The following is a 19585-nucleotide window of genomic DNA, read 5'->3' on the forward strand; positions in this document are numbered from 1 at the left end:
CCAGTAACGAGACAAGAAACAATGACGAGAGCCCACAAGATTCATAGTTCCGAGACAAAGATCATATTTGCAGAGCAAGTTCACCTTCCAATTAGCAATACACAAATCCAATCTTATGGCCAGCAGCCTAATACGTTGGGAGTGAAATGTATAATTACTCCAACAAAGCACCAGGATGAACAATATGTGATGTATTTCTAAGCACTTGAAACTTTCTAAGAGACGATAAACGAATATAGTAAAAGCCAGATATTATTGCACAACTTATATTTTCAGAATTGAGGTGACCACGACTTTGATATGTTCTCCTGTTTCTTAATGATAAATCGAATCTGAATCCGTATAGTTGTCTGGTACATGAACTGTACCATAACAGTGGCTTCACTTAACTTTTCTTCGGTGTTACATACTTTATCATTTAATTCCCATATTCTCCAATTATTCTTCATATAACCTTCCATAAACCTTAAGAATTATCTCACCACTTTAGATGCCCCAGCTCCCATAGGTGCAGTAACACAGGAAATATGTTCCACATTAACAAACATCTGTGTAACATGAGTTGTGAAATCACTACATTCATAACTGTTATTTAATTTCATCCCTATTTTCTGATATCTCTTCACTCTAGCTCCTCCAAACTCTTTTCTAAACCATGCAGTATCATTTCAAAGTTGTTCTTGAGTCAGTATATTAACTTTCTGAGCATACATCAGTTCATATGTTTGTGATAAATGAGTCATATTCCTCTTACATTTCTCTCCATTAAACTGCTTATTCTGTTATCTAACAACCTCCTGAAGTTTAATGTGACCTTCCTCAGCAGTAGCAATCTTATTTTCGACAGAAGTCTGTGAGTCTTAACTGTCATCTACACACACCAAATTTTCCTCCAACTGTATATCAGTTTTTTGTAATCTATTAGTCTGTCTCTGTAGAGTAATAATGTGAGCCTGCTATTTCTTTGTATTTGCTTCTAATCTCTCAGTCACGCCGCTGGTACTGGCATTTACACTTTCTCCTAATTTCTCACTCAACTCTTTATTACTAGTATCTGCTTTCTCATCAAGTCCCTTCACACTTGTCTCCAACTTATTATTAAGTCCCTTTATATCACCCACAACTATTTTGCATTAACCTTTTGCCCTTTAAATTCTGTCAGCAATTCCAATAACAAAACATTTACTTTCTGATTACCGATAGTTACTGATCATGCAGAGGTATTTACGTTTTCAGTTTGAGTATCACAAGCATCAGAAGCTGAAGAAGCATTTCCTGACACACCACGGCTACTAGTAGATTCAAGTGGCTGAATCACAGCAGATTCAATTGCACTTTCCTTCATGACATCATCAATGGTTTGTTGATTAAGAAATTAACACTGCTGGTTCCTACCCTCCCTACTTCACTAACTGACAGACTACATGAATTACTATTAGACACATTTAAATCTCACTGACTAATAGTACTGCACAAGATATCAGAATCAGATGTTTTCAACGCCTTACGTTTCTCAGTTTTGTCCTTACTTTTCCTGAAACGACCACTCCCCGTCTCTCTCTGACTAACTGTAATCTTCAACACCACACAGTGCATAATGAAACCAACACAAGTACCAAATACGAGTTTTAGCGTAACACTTAAGTCCAAATTCTATTCAGAATATTAAGAATCATCCGCTAAATCTCTAATAACTCTGCAAAAGGTACTTATTTATTAAGACAAGGAATACAGCCATTCAACTCTTCTTAATTATATCACAGAATGAACCCAAAATCCGAAATACAATCAAGGAATCATGACATGTAAAATATTCAAAAGTTCCATGTAACACAAATGTAGGAATAAAATATTTAAAACAGCCCCACAAATTATTTAATAAAAGTATCACCTGAATTAGTACAAAGATCCAGATTGTCTTACATCTCCCACAGTACGCTCAACTCTTCACCAGGTCAGTTTCACTCACAAATATCTCTATGTGCGATATAAACCTTTTCATAAATGAGGTAAACTACAGTTTGCTCAGACTCTTGACCACCCTTTACTCACATGAAAATGCCTCTTCAATCAACCTAGACTCACAACTCCTTCACCAAAAACTACATGCCAGAGGGAGGGGGAAGAAGAGATTTTCTCGACTCTACACCTCAATTTAAAAAGACTGAATTATCCAAAAAACTACACCATTGACTATCTCATAGCACAATTAATTCCTGCTGAGGCCCAATAGATTGCACGCTTGGGTTACCTTACTAACATCAGAGTTGCAGAGTAGAAGAAAATAAACAACAGTTCCACATTTTTCCTCAATCAACAAGATACAGTTCTCATAAACCATCATTTATACTTGAAAATACGTAAGCCAGATAGCCTAGTATATCAATTAAAACTATAAATCATCAGTGCAAGAAAATTCCCAACTCAAGAGCATAAAATTATTGTTCTACACCATTCAAAATATCTGTAACATAAGCATTAAGAAGTTCAATAAGAGACTGGCATACTATCACATTGCACGCATTTGACTGTAACGTTCCACTCATTTAACACTGTCATTCCACATACGTTCAAACAAAAGGTAAGTTTCCACTATATATTTGAACTTGAACAAAAATGTTAACTTTACAAAGTTCCCAAATACTCAATCAATTCCCTACGCTGCATTGTTTCAGTTCTCAGTATTATTTCAATAAGTGAACATAAACACCCAGCAGTCTCCTTCTGTACCACGTATAAAAACGTATTCTGCCTCACATTACTTCACCATCACGTAACTATACAGTATTAACGCCACAAGGAATAGATGAAAATGCCAAATTCTTACCTATACTCTAACATAATGAATACCCTTTCTCCACCATCATACATAGTTACACAATGCAATTAATGGTAAATCACAAAAACCTGTTTTCCGAAAGTTATTTGCAAAATATGACAATTACTCACTATAGTATACAGGTAATTACTGATGAGCAAGCTACTTGCAAAACATGAATTTAAATGTTAAATTATTTGTTCTCATCACAAGTAATGATACTACAGAGTGAAAAGTTGTAAGCAAGCACTGATAAATATTACAGTTAAATCAAAGAACTGAATCGGAAAAACACTTACCGGCTCAAAGGAAAAGAAATCTATAAGAGTAATCCAAAATTGTAGGGGTCACAGTAACATGAGAAAATTAAATCGTAAAGAAGATACAGACCCATATCATTACAGGTATAATCAAAACTATAATTCTTGTGACGCTGGCAAAATGAAACATTAAATAAAGGAAATTGTAGTCAAGCATTTATCATAAAATTCATGGAAACGAAAATCTTGAATGGATTGTCCTAAATTTTTTTGATGTGTGTGGTGTAAAAAGAAATAAATTACTCCTATAAGTAATGGTATTTAAGCCCCAAACATTTAAGGTATGCAGAAAGCATAAATCTTTATGACCACCAAAGAATTGGGAATTGCCATCTGGCACATAATGAATAACATAAATAGTTACACACACATAGAAATAGTCATACACATACATGCTCACACAATCTAGAATAAATGGTAGTGGGCTTTGTATAATTACTGTTTGAACATTGAGCAGTGAATAATGATTTATCAGGTAAGTGATTAAGAATTGAGTAGAGGTTAACTAACTTTCTGCTATATAGTCCAACAGTACTGATGAGGACGATGCAACCACTGACTTTTAGCATAAAAGACTAACTGAGCTATCCGAATCAACACACAAATTAATATTAATGTAGTAAGATTTTCAATTGCTACCACAGCTAAGTGCGAGATCAGTCCACAGCACGTTTCACAAGCAGCCATCATCGAAACACCACTCGTCGACCTAACTTTTTACATTTGTAACCTAATAGAATGCTAAGAGAAAAAACTTGTTACTACCGTTTCGCGACGTCAGTTCAGTACATCGTCTCTAATACTTAAGAGTATTCATGGCTCATGTATAGAACGAACAAGTTACAGCAGTTTGGATATGACCCATTATTTGCTTGCTTTCACCAGCTAGCCTTTGTATAGTATCTGTCAATTCCTTTCTTATACTATCGGAGGATTTCTTAAGGCTTTCACAACGTGAGAAGTCCGCAGCTCGTGGTCTAGTGGCTGCCGTTGCTACCTCTGGATCGCGGCGTCCCGGGTTCGATTCCAGGGAGGGTTGGGGATTTTCTCTGCCTGGGGAGTGGGTTTGTGTGTTATCCTCATCATTTCATCATCATTCGTGACAGTGGCTACATTGGACTGTGAGAAAATTTGGACTGTGTAAAAATTGGGACTTTGTGCAGGTGCTGATGACCGAGCAATTGAGCGCCCCACAAACCAAACATCATCATCAAAGTGAGAAACTTTAACTTCGACCTTTTCATCAAAAGCCTTCAATTATTTTCGCCAAATTTCCTTTACACCAGAAGCCTGGTATTTTAACTTAGTACCAATTTCAACTCTGAACTGTTCACGCTCACCAGTTTAATCACTAATAGCACCAGACTCCTATTTAAGCTCACTACCTAAACTATTTATGGTACCATATTGCTGTTTAAGCTCACAAGCAAATTCACTAATAGTACCAGACTGCTGTTTAAGCTCACTAGGTAAACTGTATATAGTGCTGGACTGCCAATCAATTTTCCTATTAAAATTTTGCTGATGATCCCTAGGTACATTTTTAATTGCTTCATTGATACTAAACATTGCTGCTGCCAACATCTCTTTTGCACTTTCCTGTTCAGTTTGCTTTACTTGCAATATATCAAGTTCGGCATGTGCCTCTACTGTCTCCTGTTCATTTAGGTCACCTTTTCTCATGTCAGATAAATTAATGTCACTAAAATCTCTCAACATACAATTAATAGAGCTGGTACCTTCTCCTAGAATTCCGTCCATTAAAACACCTTGTCGCTGTTTCTCTCACACAGTTGTAGATAACCAAAAAAAAATGGCTCTGAGCACTATGGGACTTACCTTCTGAGGTCATCAGTCCCCTAGAACTTAAAACTACTTAAACCTAACTAACCTAAGGACATCACACACATTCATGCCCGAGGCAGGATTCGAACCTGCGGCCGTAGCGGTCGCGCGGTTCCAGACTGTAGCACCTAGAACCGCTCTACCACTCCGGTCGGCTGTAGATAACAACAGGCGAACTAAATTTGTTTGTCGACTGCAGCCTCGGTACGCTGAAACTGCGAATCCATCCTTCAACTCCAGTTATGCCAGTTCGTGGGCTCCCACCTACTGCCAACACCGTCAGTGCAGTTGTTGAGACAGCGGCTGCCGCTGCATCCGTCGTTCCATCTGCTAACTCCACGTCACTTCTTCTGTCGTATCTACGATGTTCTTCCTCTTCCCACCATAGGATTACAGTTCTCGTTTTAGTGTCCTATTTTTCCACTTTGTCACAAATTGATCTATCCTGTCTTTCGATCACTGTACGACACAGTCATTTTCAAATTTATTCTCGACAGCGGATCTCTTCTCTACCGCTTTTTATTCTTCCTGAGCATCCTGCAACCATTGCGGCGGCGCGGTGAGCTCAAAAGTGCATAAAGTTTCTCTCACCTCTTGGTGAATCTATTCTCACACGTACGCCTCCTTGGAGTTACTGACATGCAGTTCCCAGCCGGAAAAAGCTATAGAAAAACAACCGTACACCTCATAACCGCAAGTCGCAATAAAATTTGTTTTGTCAGTGGAAGGAACAGTCATATGAAAATATTTATGTGCGTCACAATTTACTCCGTTAAGGTAAACTTGCATACACCAGTCTTTACCAAGTCTTACTCTAAGCTGTACAAAGTCTGGATAACACACACACACACACACACACACACACACACACACACACACACACACATCATTCATGACTGTAGCCAGTTTATGGTAATTATCGTTTACAAACAGATTGTTTCTTTTAGAAGTGCTCGTTCAGATGTTGCTATAATTAGTCTCACGTAACAAAATGTTAAAGTTCTTGAGTAAGCAACACGACATGTGGAATTTAAGTATTTCCAATGTCTCCAGAAGTTCCAAATTTCACACTCTGCTTTAAGTTGAACTCCCTTCTACACTTTACGACACTTTTCAATCATTTTGGTATCGAAATATCACAATATTAATAATTTTCAGCGAAGCCCCTATCAATAGGTCTGATCATTATGAGGTCCAACACCTGACTCTACTCATCTTCTACACAAAAGAAATTTCTAGTTTCCAAAATGCTCGTGATTATTCTAATTTCTGATTGGAAAAGAAACATCACAGCCAGTAGGAAAGGATCAGCAAACCCACTCAATCCCGCGCATATATACAGAACCAATCAAATTTTGTCACTGTATCAGAACACTTCATTAACATAAATAAATTTTGAAAACCCACAAATATGAAATTAATTTCCTCTTAAGAAAACTAATTTACAGAAATCATAATCTCATCTCCCCAGTGCCTTAAGCTGACGAAATAATTTTTTAATAACACACACTTCATACTCGAACATCCCTCACAGGACAAATGCTGTAATGTATAGTATAAAAACTTTACATAAAACGTTTGACATTCACACATTCATTCTCTCTCATAACTAAGCACAGTTATAATAGTAATTAATAAACAACTAGAAAAATAAACAAACAGAACTGTCAAATATAAATGACATCAGTTTGACTTCAGCTCAAACAGGGTCCATCAGCTAGTGACCTCTATCATACCGCATAGAAACTACGTACACTTGGGCATCCGAAGCCACCTGACATGCACCTGACTAATACTGCATGCCTGTTCACAGATCTCACATCTCAATTGGCACGATGTAACGCGTTACGCCTCAGGAGCTCACTGAAACTAGGTGTAGTGAACATATTTCAGTCCACTAGTTGAATCTAAATATCTTTGTGAAAGCTGTTACATTGCTCCAGGTCATAAACCATTGGTTTTTCTAAAAAATTTAACTTTTGTGTCGTGGTTCACAGCGACGCTAGTGTCACTTATTTAGACACTTTTTTATAGAGAAGCTCTACAGATAATTATTTTGACGTAGTTCTTAGCGAAGCTAGCGACACGTATTTAGAGCCGTTTTAATAATGGAGCACTACAGAGGATTTATTCGGATCCACCAATAATTGGTTTTGAGTAAATGTGTGGAACAATACTTCTCATAATTTGTTGCGTGGCCCAACCATCGCAAAGTGTGCGTGGATCCTGCCTGCGACTGTGAGTTGGATTTGGCTTGATGCCAGCGACAATACGAGAATTAGACGAAAGTAACTTTTCAGAGGGTAGATCAAACGTGATAATCGAGTGATTTTATGGACCCCTCGTCTCAAGAGACACTTTGGCGGTATATTGAAGAGAAAGCTCGAAGTAGATCGTTCTTCAATTTTCTGGTCACGTTATAGAATTGTCGGGAGATTTGTAGTTAGCTGCTAAAGGACGGGAAGCTTAGTATATTAGAAAGGAGGTTAGGGACATGATTTGAACAAAATGTCTTACATAGCTTGTGCAGATAGTTAGCGATCCGGATCTCCTTGTTACAAACTGGATCAAGCTTCTCGATTCAGTTAACGTACAGCAATAAGTCAACGATCATATGACCGGTACAGCACCACCAACTACTACGAATATCAATAGGGATGTTAAGATATGACAAGAAATACCTTTCAAACGTTCAAATGTGTGTGAATTTCTAAGGGACCAAACTGCTTAGGTCATCGGTCCCTAGACTTACACACTACTTAAACTAACTTATGCTGAGAGCAACACACACACCCATGCTCGAGGGAGGACTCGAAACTCCGGCGGGAGGGACGGCGCAGTCAGTGACATGGCGCCTCTAACCGCGCGGCCGCTCCTAGATGCAGCTGAACCTCATGACTGTTCCTTTATATTGTGTAGAAAATAGCCACTACTAGTCACAATAGAAGGTAATTTTACTTAATGTGCTATTGGTTTCGGGCTTTCGCCGATTTTTACGTGGTTTTTCATGCAGTTATATATTTCTGTGCTCAGTGTCGGAAATCATTGTTTAAATAAAAACCAAAGAATGTGATGGTAACTACGTATATCCACTTGAAACTACTGGAAGTTGGTAAGCGACATGTGTTGTAAAACTTTATAGTACTTACATACAATGGAGAATCCATGTCGTTTCCACATTACATTCATCACATTTTTTACAAAAGGATCTCGATTTTTTACACATCGACTTTACATTATAGCGAATGGTAAATACTGGTACTTCAATGTAATGGCTTTGATATAGATTTTGAAAATGAAATTATTACACTACTATAGAACCACACTGCCATTTATAAGATACAGAAATGTTGATTGCAAATAATATAGTGTCAATTTTTCTAACTGGTTATGAGGGAGCGATGAGTAACAGTTTCCATTTTTAAAAATTTAATTAAAGATGTGGAGAAATGACTTGTTTGTCAGCACTACTTGGTCATTGAGAGTGAGGTGTGGTGATTTGGAGGTATGGACGAAAATTTCTAGCTCTGCAGTAGGATTTGTTTTCTTTCCTTTGTCGACAGTGTGTAGTACCTACAGGTTTTCTGGAATGGTTGTGGCTGGATGGCCATGGTATGTCAGATGTGTTGCAAAAAAGTTGACTTATTGAAATTATTTAGCTGGAAGGCATCCACGTATTCCCAGTACCTTATAGTCGAACTTCTTCCTATCTGGCCGAAGTAGAGCTGTGGGCAACTATCACATGACGGTTTGTAGATACCTGATTTGCTGTGACAATTGCTATTTGTCTTTCCCCAGTGAATGATGTGTTTTTGTAGCTTGTTGTTAGTGCTGAACGTGGTGTCACCGCCAGACACCACACTTGCTAGGTGGTAGCCTTTAAATCGGCCGCGGTCCGTTAGTCTACGTCGGACCCGCGTGACGCCACTATCAGTGATTGCAGACCGAGCGCCGCCACATGGCAGGTCTAGAGAGACTTCCTAGCACTCGGCCCAGTTGTACAACCGACTTTGCTAGCGATGGTTCACTGACAAAATACGCTCTCATTTGCCGAGACGGTAGTTAGTATAGCCTTCAGCTACGTCATTTGCTACGACCTAGCAAGGCGCCATTACCAGTTACTGTTGATACTGAATAATGTACCGTCAAGAGCGAAGCTCACCGTTAATGGATTAAAGTTAAGTATTCCACCAGCTATGTCCGTTTTTTCCAAATTCTAATTTCCTTGTCCCGTTCCAGACCTCACGCCAGCCTGCGTGCGCTAAAACGCGTGCCTTTCAGCTTCCTCTAGTAATACGGTGTTTGCTCTCCTGCCAACCCACAACATTGGCGACGAGGCAACACTGTGTTCTTAAGTATACTGCCCTGATTTACTCGTGTAATGGCTTCGCCACCATTTCCAGATGTACTGTCCGAATTTTATCGCTTACAGAATCAGCAGACGCAGGCCTTACTGGATGCCCTTGGACAGCTCGTCCAGGGTCAACGTGCAATGCAAAACGATGCGGCAGCCGCCGCTCCACCGCTAACGCAGCTACAACACGCAGTTGCACCAACTTTTCATCGTTTTGATGCTGCTCTGGAAATCTGGACGGAGTGGTCACGCCAATTTGGATTCCATCTCGCCGCCTACACAATTCAAGGTAACAAGCGGCAGCCTTTTTTGTTATCCTCCATAGGGGTGCACACTTACCGTGTGATAGTCAAATTATTTTCCCGATGCGACGTAGCAACTCTTTCCTACGAAGAAATTTTGTCTGCATTAGATGCATATTTCAAAGAATCAGTCAATGTAGTTGCCAAATGGTACACCTTCTTTTGTACAAAACGTACGACAGGTCAGAATAATAGGGAGTGGGTTGCAACCTTGCAAGGCCTTACTAGGGATTGTGCTTTTCAGTGTCAATGTGGATTCCCTTATTCAGATACTGTGATACGTGATGCAATTGCACAGAACGTTTCTGATGTTCGTATACGGGAACAGATTTTGAAACTAGTCAATCCCTCCCTTCAACAAGTGATGGACATATTGGATTGGCAGGACACACTTGACTTTGCTCAGCAATCATTTGAAACTTCGCCACCCATGTGTCAGGTTAACCGGCCCGCCGGGCGAGCTGCACAGAACAGTAAACAGTCCTTGCGCCCAGCCGCGTCGCTGCCGCCAGGCTCTCAGCCACATGTACCGCGCCGGCAAGCAAATGCAGTGCTAAAATCATGCCCATGGTGTGCTACTAGACATTCGCTTGAGAATTGCCCATCACGCCAAGCTATTTGCTTTTACTGTAATAAAAAAGGACATGTTCAAACCGTTTGCCAGAAAAAGCTCAGAACGGAAGCTCAAAACCATTCCAGGCCCTTTGGTTCGCGCCGGAATCAGAATCGAACTAAGGATACTCAGGCTCGCGAAACTTTGCCCATGGAAATTCATGTACTTCATGCCACTCCGCCCAGTGCCACTCTCTCTAATAGTGACTGTGTTTGTCCCAAAAATAGTGTGCGTTGACATCGCCGGAACTCCCGTCAAGTCGCAAGTGATTTTGTACCAGTGTCAGTTCACGTTGCACGAGACAGTCGCTCTTGTCGTCAGCAGGACTATAAACTTTTTGTGGACTTGGACATTAACGGCAAAGTGATACCATTCCAGCTCGATACCGGGGCTGCAGTTTCACTGATCAATCAAGACACTTACAAACTGCTGGGCACACCTCCGTTGTGTGCCGCAAATGTTAAGTTCACTAGTAAATCAGGTCCTATCAGTGAACCAGACTGTGCCTTCCGACAGTGTTTCTCGTCTACGTAAAGTATTTGCAGACATTTTTGCGCCGGGCCTCGGTTGCGCTAAGAACTATAAAGCACATTTAGAATTGAAAGTAAACGCGCAACCGAAATTTTTCAGAGCGCGCAATGTTCCCCACGCATTGCGTGATGAAGTCGCAAAAACATTACACGATTTGGAATCACAAGGTGTAATTGAACGTGTGCAGGCTTCTCTCTGGGCATCACCCTTCGTAATTTTTCCAAAACCTTCTGGAAAATTGAGACTTTGCGTGGACTTCAAGGCAACAGTGAATCCACAACTAGTGATTGCGACTTTTCCTTTACCCCGCCCGGAAGGTCTTTTCGACAAACTGTGCCCGGGTAAATACTTTTCGACGTTGGACCTAGCAGATGCATACTTGCAAATACCGGTGGACGAAGAATCCCAGCGCGTTTTGGTGGTTAACACGCCTCTTGGTTTGTATTGATTCAAACGATTGCCATTCGGGTGTGCATCCGCCCCTGCATTGTTTCAGCGATATCTACAAACTGTTTGTGCGTCGGTCCCTACTGCAGCAAACTATCTGGACGATATTGAGATCTTTCCGGAAAGACGGAGGAAGAACATTTAGCCAATCTCAGAACATTATTTCAGGTCTTGCGACTAAATGGTCTTCGCTTCCGGAAGGACAAATGTGTGTTTTTTGCTCGTGACTTACCCTACCTGCGACATGTACTCTATGCCCAAGGCATACATCCCAGTCCCGAACACCTCCGTGCTATACACGACTTGCTTTCGCCGCAGAATTTGAAACAGCTACAGAGTGTGCTGGGAAAAATTAATTATTATAACCGTTATATCCCACACGCCTCTTCCATTTCAGCTCCGCTTCATCGCTTACGCCGTAAAGGTGTTCCGTTCGTCTGGACGAAGGAATGCGAACGCGCCTTTCGCCAGTTGAAATCGGCGTTGCTTTCCAATACTTGCCTTACACCATTCGATCCCGAGAAGCCCCTTTTGTTGATGGGGGATGCATCGGATTTCGAGATCGGTGCTGTGCTTGCGCACAAAGATGGATCGCACGATCGCCTTTGCGTCCAAATTGCTCTCATCTGCGCAAAGAAATTATTCACAGATCGAGAAAGACGCATTGGCTCTCGTATTTGGTGTTACAAAGTTTCATGATTTCTTGTATGGTCGTCACTTTACCATCATCACAGACCACAAACCTTTGACATCGCTTTTTCATCCGAACAAGCCTGTACCTCCACGTACAACGCAGAAATTCATTCGCTGGTCTATTTTCCTCTCGCAGTACCGCTACGATATCTTGTATCGGTCCACTGCTAAGCACAGAAACGCCGATTCGTTGTCCCGTTTGCCTGTTGCTGAGGATAGAGCATTCGATTCCTCCAAACTTGCTTGCATGTTCATTGATTCGGAAACCGATGATGTGGTCGAATCGTTTCCGATTGATTTTCGTCGTGTGGCTACAGCCACAGCTGCCGAACCTGTCCTTGCTACCGTTCTGCGTTTTGTTGCTACGCAATGGCCCTTGTCAAAGTCATGGATCGCGGATCCGTTGGTTCGCTGATTTTTTGCTCACCAGGAGAGACTTTTTGTACGACGTGGTGTTTTGCTGTTGCGTTCTGATAATGATCAGTCCAGGGTCGTGGTCCCACGTTCGTTACAGTCCCCTGTCTTACAGCTTCTCCACCAAGGACATTGGGATATAGTGAGAACGAAACAACTTACTCGTCAGCGCTGTACTTGGTTCGGAATCGATGCCGCGATTACGAATATGTGCTCATCTTGAATTGTGTGTGCCGAACAACAATCAGCACCACCGCGGAAATTCTTTGCATGGCGAAAAGCCACTTCCCCTTGGCAACTCTTACACATCGATTTTGCTTGTCCATTCTGGAATGCTCGATGGTTGGTTGTGGTAGATTCAATCAGTAATTTTCCTTTTGTTGTCCGGATGTCTTCCAGGACGTCATCTGCCACAATTCAAGCATTATCCGCTATCTTTTGGATTGAAGGTCTTCCACAGACTATTGTTTCTGACATTGGCCCACTATTCCTGTCCGCAGAATTTCAGTCATTCTGCAAGGCCAATGGTATTCAACATCTGACGTCCGCGCCGTTTTCGCCACGGTCAAACGGTGCCGTTGAACAATTGGTCAGGACTTTCAGGTCACAGATGTTGAAGTTTAAAGAGTCGCATTCTCGGGAGGACGCGTTATTGCTCTTTTTGTCCTCGTATCGCTCTCAGCCCCGAGATGGTCGCTCACTGGCTGAGTTGCTCCACGGTCGCCCTCATCGAACCTTGATGTCTTTGCTACATCCGCCGCATCAGGTTCCTGTGCAGTGGCAGACACCTGCTTTTGCCCCAAGCGACGTTGTCTATTACCGCCACTATCGAGGTTCACGGTGTTAGCTCGAAGGGCGCATTCTTTGCTGCCTCGGCCGCGCTATGTATTTGGTTTTGGGGGCCTCTTGTGAGGTGCGTCGGCATCTAAATCAGCTGCGCCTCTGTCGTCACACGGGATCCGCCGCTCCCCGTCTGCTTTCAGCGACGGTGCAGTCCGGTCAGCGCCCTGGGGAACCATCTACTGGCTCGCCTCAGCCCCAGGTGCTACCGACGCTGCCTTCCATTTTGCCCAATGGCGACGCGCCGCCGCTGCCGCCGCCGCCTGTTCTCCCGCCGGCGACGCCCGCAGTAGACGCGTCGCTGCAACCGCCGGGCGCCTCCCTGGGTCACGCGCCGCCGATCGCTTCCCGTGACCAGTTGTCCTCCGACGTGGAACTCTTGCCCGCTCCGGACCATATGTCGTCTTCGTCCGTCGGGTGCCCCGGCCCGATGGAGGTCGACCCTTCGGCCCCTCCTGTCACTCCGCGGGTGCATACACCGCATGTTGGTGTGCACCCTGGAGCAGGTTTTCAGGCGTTTCCTTGCTGCCTGCGGTCCGAATGGCAGGGTGCGGGTGGCACAGCCCCGCCTGTTGTTAGGCTCCCCACCTCGTCGCATACGTCAACATGGGGTCCTCCCACGGCGGGCGGAAGCCTTATGCCACAACCGTGCGCCGATTTGTGGGGGAGGAATGTGGGGTCACCGCCAGACACCACACTTCCTAGGTGGTAGTCTTTAAATCGGCCGCGATCTGTTAGTATACGTCTGACCAGCGTGTCGCCACTATCAGTGATTGCAGACCGAGCGCCGCCACACGGCAGGTCTAGAGAGACTTCCTAGCACTCGGCCCAGTTGTACAACCGACTTTTCCAGCGATGGTTCACTGACAAAATACGCTCTCATTTGCCGAGACGGTAGTTAGTATAGCCTTCAGCTACGTCATTTGCTACGACCTAGCAAGGCGCCATTACCAGTTACTATTGATACTGAGTAATGTAGCGTCAAGAGCGACGTTCACCATTAATGGATTAAAGTAAGTATTCCACCAGCTACGTCCATTTTTTCTAAATTCTAATTTCCTTGTCCTGTTCCAGACCTCACACCAGCCTGCGTGAGCTAAAACGCGTGCCTTTCGGCTTCCTCTAGTAATACGGTGTTGGATCTCCTGCCAACCTACAACACTGAAGGGCATATGAATACCACTTATTTCCGTCCAAACCAAATCGTTTATTTATTACTTAAGAGGGATACGCGTCTGAAAGAACAGATACCACAAGGGATCTGCAGCTGTGATGTGTACTAAGGGAGTATGGTATCAACTGTTTCAGGGTGGTGTAGTGGTTAACAGAACGGCCTAATGCGTAAGAGATACTGGGTTTGGGTCCCAGTCCTGCACAAATTTTCACTTGTCGTCGCTGAATCCACACAAAGTAGGGATACAGTTGATACGATCAGTTCCTTGCCTTTCCTGTTCTTTCTCCTCCATCCCACTGACTTTACATTACTGCCATTATTATTATTTATTTCCTTTCTCAGACGTTATGTCTGGTTAAAAACGGAAAGTGACGCGCACCTTGATCAAGGGTGACTTCCTTTTAACTGTACGGTATATGTTATATTGCATTTTGGAACTTTCGGGTAATTGAATATGTATCGATAATTACGGATTTCTATAGTTGTATATATAAGCTTGGATATAGCTGTATTGCATTGATGTACTGGTGGATATTGTGTGGTATGACTCCTGTAGTTGATAGCATAATTGGTATAATGTCAACTTTATCCTGATGCCACATGTCCTTGACTTCCTCAGCCAGGTGGATGTATTTTTCAATTTTTTCTCCTGTTTTCTTTTGTATATTTGTTGTATTGGGTATGGATATTTCAATTAGTTGTGTTCATTTCTTCTTTTTATTGGTGAGTATCATGTCAGGTTTGTTATGTGGTGTTGTTTTATCTGTTATAATGGTTCTGTTCCAGTATAATTTGTATTCATCATTCTCCAGTACATTTTGTGGTGCATACTCGTATGTGGGAACGTGTTGTTTTATAAGTTTATGTTGTAAGGCAAGCTGTTGATGTATTATTTTTGCTACATTGTCATGTCTTCTGGGGTATTCTGTATTTGCTAGTATTGCACATCCGCCAGGTAGTGTTATCTTTTTCCAATTTACTTTCTTCGTATCTGTAGATGTTATGTGATCTAAAGGGTTGTACAAGTGGTTATGAAATTGCAGTGGTGTAGCCGATGTATTTATATGAGTGATTGCTTTGTGTATTTTGCTAGTTTCTGCTCGTTCTAGAAAGAATTTTCTTAAATTGTCTACCTGTCCATAATGTAGGTTTTTTATATCGATAAATCCCCTTCCTCCTTCCTTTCTGCTTAATGTGAATCTTTCTGTTGCTGAATGTATGTGATGTATACTATATTTGTGGCATTGTCATCGTGTAAGTGTATTGAGTGCTTCTAGGTCTGTGTTACTCCATGTCACTACTCCAAATGAGTAGGTCAATATTGGTATAGCATAAGTCTTTATAGCTTTTGTCTTGTTTCTGGCTGTCAATTCTGTTTTCAGTATTTTTGTTGGTTTTTGTCTATATTTTTCTTTTAATTCTTCTTTAATATTTGTGTTATCTATTCCTATTTTTTGTCTGTATCCTAGATATTTATAGGCATCTGTTTTTTCCATCGCTTCTATGCAGTCGCTGCGGTTATCCAATATGTAATCTCCTTGTTTACTGTGTTTTCCCTTGACAATGCTATTTTTCTTAGGTTTGTCTGTTCCAAAAGCCATATTTATATCATTGCTCAATACTTCTGTTATCTTTAGTAATTGGTTGAGTTGTTGATTTGTTGCTGCCAGTAGTTTTAGATCATTCATGTATAGCAAATGTGTGATTTTGTGTGGGTATGCTCCAGTAATATTGTATCCATAATTTGTATTATTTAGCAGGTTGGATAGTGGGTTCAGAGCAAGGCAGAACCAGAAAGGACTTAATGAGTCTCCTTGGTATATTCCACGCTTAATCTGTACTGGCTGTGATGTGATATTATTTGAATTTGTTTGGATATTAAGTGTGGTTTTCCAATTTTTCATTACTATGTTTAGGAACTGTATCAATTTAGGATCTACTTTGTATATTTCCAATATTTGTAGTAACCATGAGTGGGGTACACTATCAAATGCTTTTTGGTAATCAATGTATGCGTAGTGTAGCGACCTTTGTTTAGTTTTAGCTTGATATGTCACCTCTGCATCTATTATCAGTTGCTCTTTACATCCTCATGCTCCTTTGCAACAGCCTTTTTGTTCTTCATTTATAATTTTGTTCTGTGTTGTATGTGTCATTAATTTCTGTGTAATGACTGAAGTTAATATTTTGTATATTGTTGGTAGGCATGTTATGGGGCGATATTTAGCTGGGTTTGCTGTGTCTGCTTGATCTTTAGGTTTCAGATAAGTTATTTCATGTGTAAGTGTATCAGGGAATGTGTATGGGTCTGCAATGTAACTGTTAAATAATTTAGTTACATGTGAATGTGTTGAGGTGAACGTCTTTAGCCAGAAATCTGCTATTTTATCTTTTCCAGGGGCTTTCCAATTGTGAGTAGAATTAATTGCTTGGGTGACTTCATGTTACAAAATTATCACTTCAGGCATTTGTGGTATCATCTTGTATGTGTCTGTTTCTGCTTGTATCCAACGTGAATGCCTGTTATGTTGTACCGGGTTTGACCATATGTTGCTCAAGAAGTGTTCCATGTCTGTTATGTTTGGTGGATTGTCTATTTTAATGTGTGTGTTATCTATTGTCTGGTAAAATTTCTTTTGGCTTGTGTTGAATGTTTGGTTTTGTTTCCTTCTATTTTCACTTTTTTTGTATCTTCTAAGTCGTTTGGCAAATGCTTGTAATTTCTGCTTCTTTTCATCTAATTGCTCTGTCGCTTCTTGTTGCGAGATTTTACCTAACCTTTTTAGTTTTTTTTCTGACATTTCATTTCTTATAAATTGTGTTAGCTGTCCGATGTCTTTTCTCAGTTTTTCTACTCTGATCTGTAGCCTGTGTTGCCATGCTGGTTTTGTGAGTTTCTTCTGTGTGTTGGTTGGTTCTGATCTCTGCCTAGTGTGTATATTTAGTGTAGTGAGTGCTCCTATATAAACCAGTAGTTGTAACTCTTCCATAGTTGCGTTTTCATTTATTTTGTTGTGTATGATTGTGTTGATAGTTTTTATTGTTGTTTCGACTTGTGGGTTATTTGGCGGTCTATGCAAGAATGGTCTAATGTCTGTATTTGTGTCTTTGTATTCTATATATCTCAGCTGAAATTTTTCTTCTATATCTAACATGTGTGTCACTTCGTGTTCTATTTGTGCTTGTTCTGGTGGTTGTCTTAAGATTTCGTTTTCCTCTGATTGTTTAATTGATGCGTGTTGTTCTTTGTTTGTTTGCTCTGGGGTGTTTGAGTCCATTACTGTATTTTCTTCTACTTCTGATTGCACATTATTTTGTTCCAGTATTTGTTGTACTTGTTGTTTGATGTTTTCTAATTCTGACTTGGGTATCCTGTTATTTTTGATTATTATACGGATCTGATCAGCTAGTCGTTGTTCTGTTAAAAATTTTAATTCTGGGTATCTGGTTATATATGTTGTGTATACTTGTGATCTGTATCCAGTTGTGTTGGTTCCTAGGTTTGTTGCTTGGTAATAACATAACATGAGGTGTCGATTAACTTCATCTGACCATCTCATCCTCTGTCTTTGTTTTCCTTCTAGGGTGGTTGCAGGAAGCATATCCTGCAAAACACCTCTATTTGGATTTAAATCATTTTCCAGTTGGCTAGCAGTGTCGTTACCATTGTGGGCGGGCATAGGGTTCAAGCGTCGTCCCCGACCATGACGGCGCTTGTCCGAGGCTTCTTTAGTTCTGTTCTGAACCAACTAATCACACTAAAAGGGGGGTTAGCCCTATTAGTGGTTTGTTCTTCTCGTCGCCTTTTACGACTGGCAGAACATACCGGAGGCCAATTCTTTTCTTCTTCTTCTTCTTCTTCTTCTTCTTATTATTATTACTGAGACTGGCATCAATGCAGAGCGTTCTCTCGAACATGACAGTAAACTTGAAACTGATTACAGTGAGTTTCCCAAGTACTCAAACTATCTCTTTGAGATGTTCCTCCAGATTCTTAGATCTTGAGTATTCTCTCCACGTGTAACGGATCTACTCACTATCGTCTGGAGGCAGGTAGTCATCTTCCCTAAGTTTCGCGCCCCAATATCGGGTTTAGTATTCTTGTTTCCTCTATTCTTCTTACATGTCCTATCACTGTAATTTTCCTCAATCCATCACATCACATATTCCGTGTTTCATTTCCATTATCTCTACTATATCAGTGTTCCCTACGAGGCCTTTCGTTGAGATTCAAACTGATACTCCCCAGAAATCCATCCCCAATACTTTCCGTGTGTTTATATGTCTCTGATCCCCTGTGCAGGTCTCTGGTCCATACAAGTCCATATACTCTAGTTATTTTCGTTGTGGTCTTCATTCCGAAGCCTGATGTGATGCAGCTCATCCCACTATTCTATCCAGTGGAACTCTCTTCATTTTCGAATAACTATTGCCATCTCCATCCTTTTGAACCAGTTTACTGTAATCGTCTCTTGGTTTCCTTCTACAATACTCACACCCCTTCCCCACTTCCATCCGGTATTAAACTGCTAGTGTCTTAATGTCTCAGAATGTGTCTGTCCTACTGATCGCTTGTGCTAATGTTTTAATGTCTCAGAATGTGTCTGTCCTACTGATCGCTTGTTTTAATCAAGTTACGCCATAAATTTCTTTGCTCCTCAGTTCTATTCAGTACCTCTACATTGGTTACATTATCTACTCATCTGATCTTCAGCGTTCATATGTAGCACCACATACAGAGAATTTATAGTATCTTCTTGCCTGAAATGTTTATTGTCCCTTTCTTCCCCTTGCTCTTTGCCTTTGGTGTCCTCTCTACATCAGCCACCACCAGTTATTTTGGTGCCGCAATAGCAAAACACATCTATTAGTTATAGTGTCTGGTTGTGGCGTCGCAACTAGTGCGTGATCGCCCATTTGTCTATTAAAAGCTTTACTTCAGAATGTATGTGGGCTGCAATGTAAGCTGGTAGAGTATTACACGGTCAGTAACGGACGAGTTGTGTCCTGCAGACTGACGTCACGACCATCTGTTGCAGTTGCACGTGTGAAAGCAGTGGAGTAGGGCTGGCAGGCCACTTACATTATACGAAACTAAAAATATTAATGACTAATAAAGGAATAACCTGAGGAACGTCATATTTGATGTACATCCTTCTGTTGTAAGAACAAACAATATGTCAAAGTCTAAGATCAAAAACAGTTGTATTTTGGAAGTTAGTAAAATTCCAAAA

Source organism: Schistocerca serialis, chromosome 3 (assembly GCF_023864345.2).
Source record: "Schistocerca serialis cubense isolate TAMUIC-IGC-003099 chromosome 3, iqSchSeri2.2, whole genome shotgun sequence".
NCBI lineage: Eukaryota > Metazoa > Arthropoda > Insecta > Orthoptera > Acrididae > Schistocerca > Schistocerca serialis.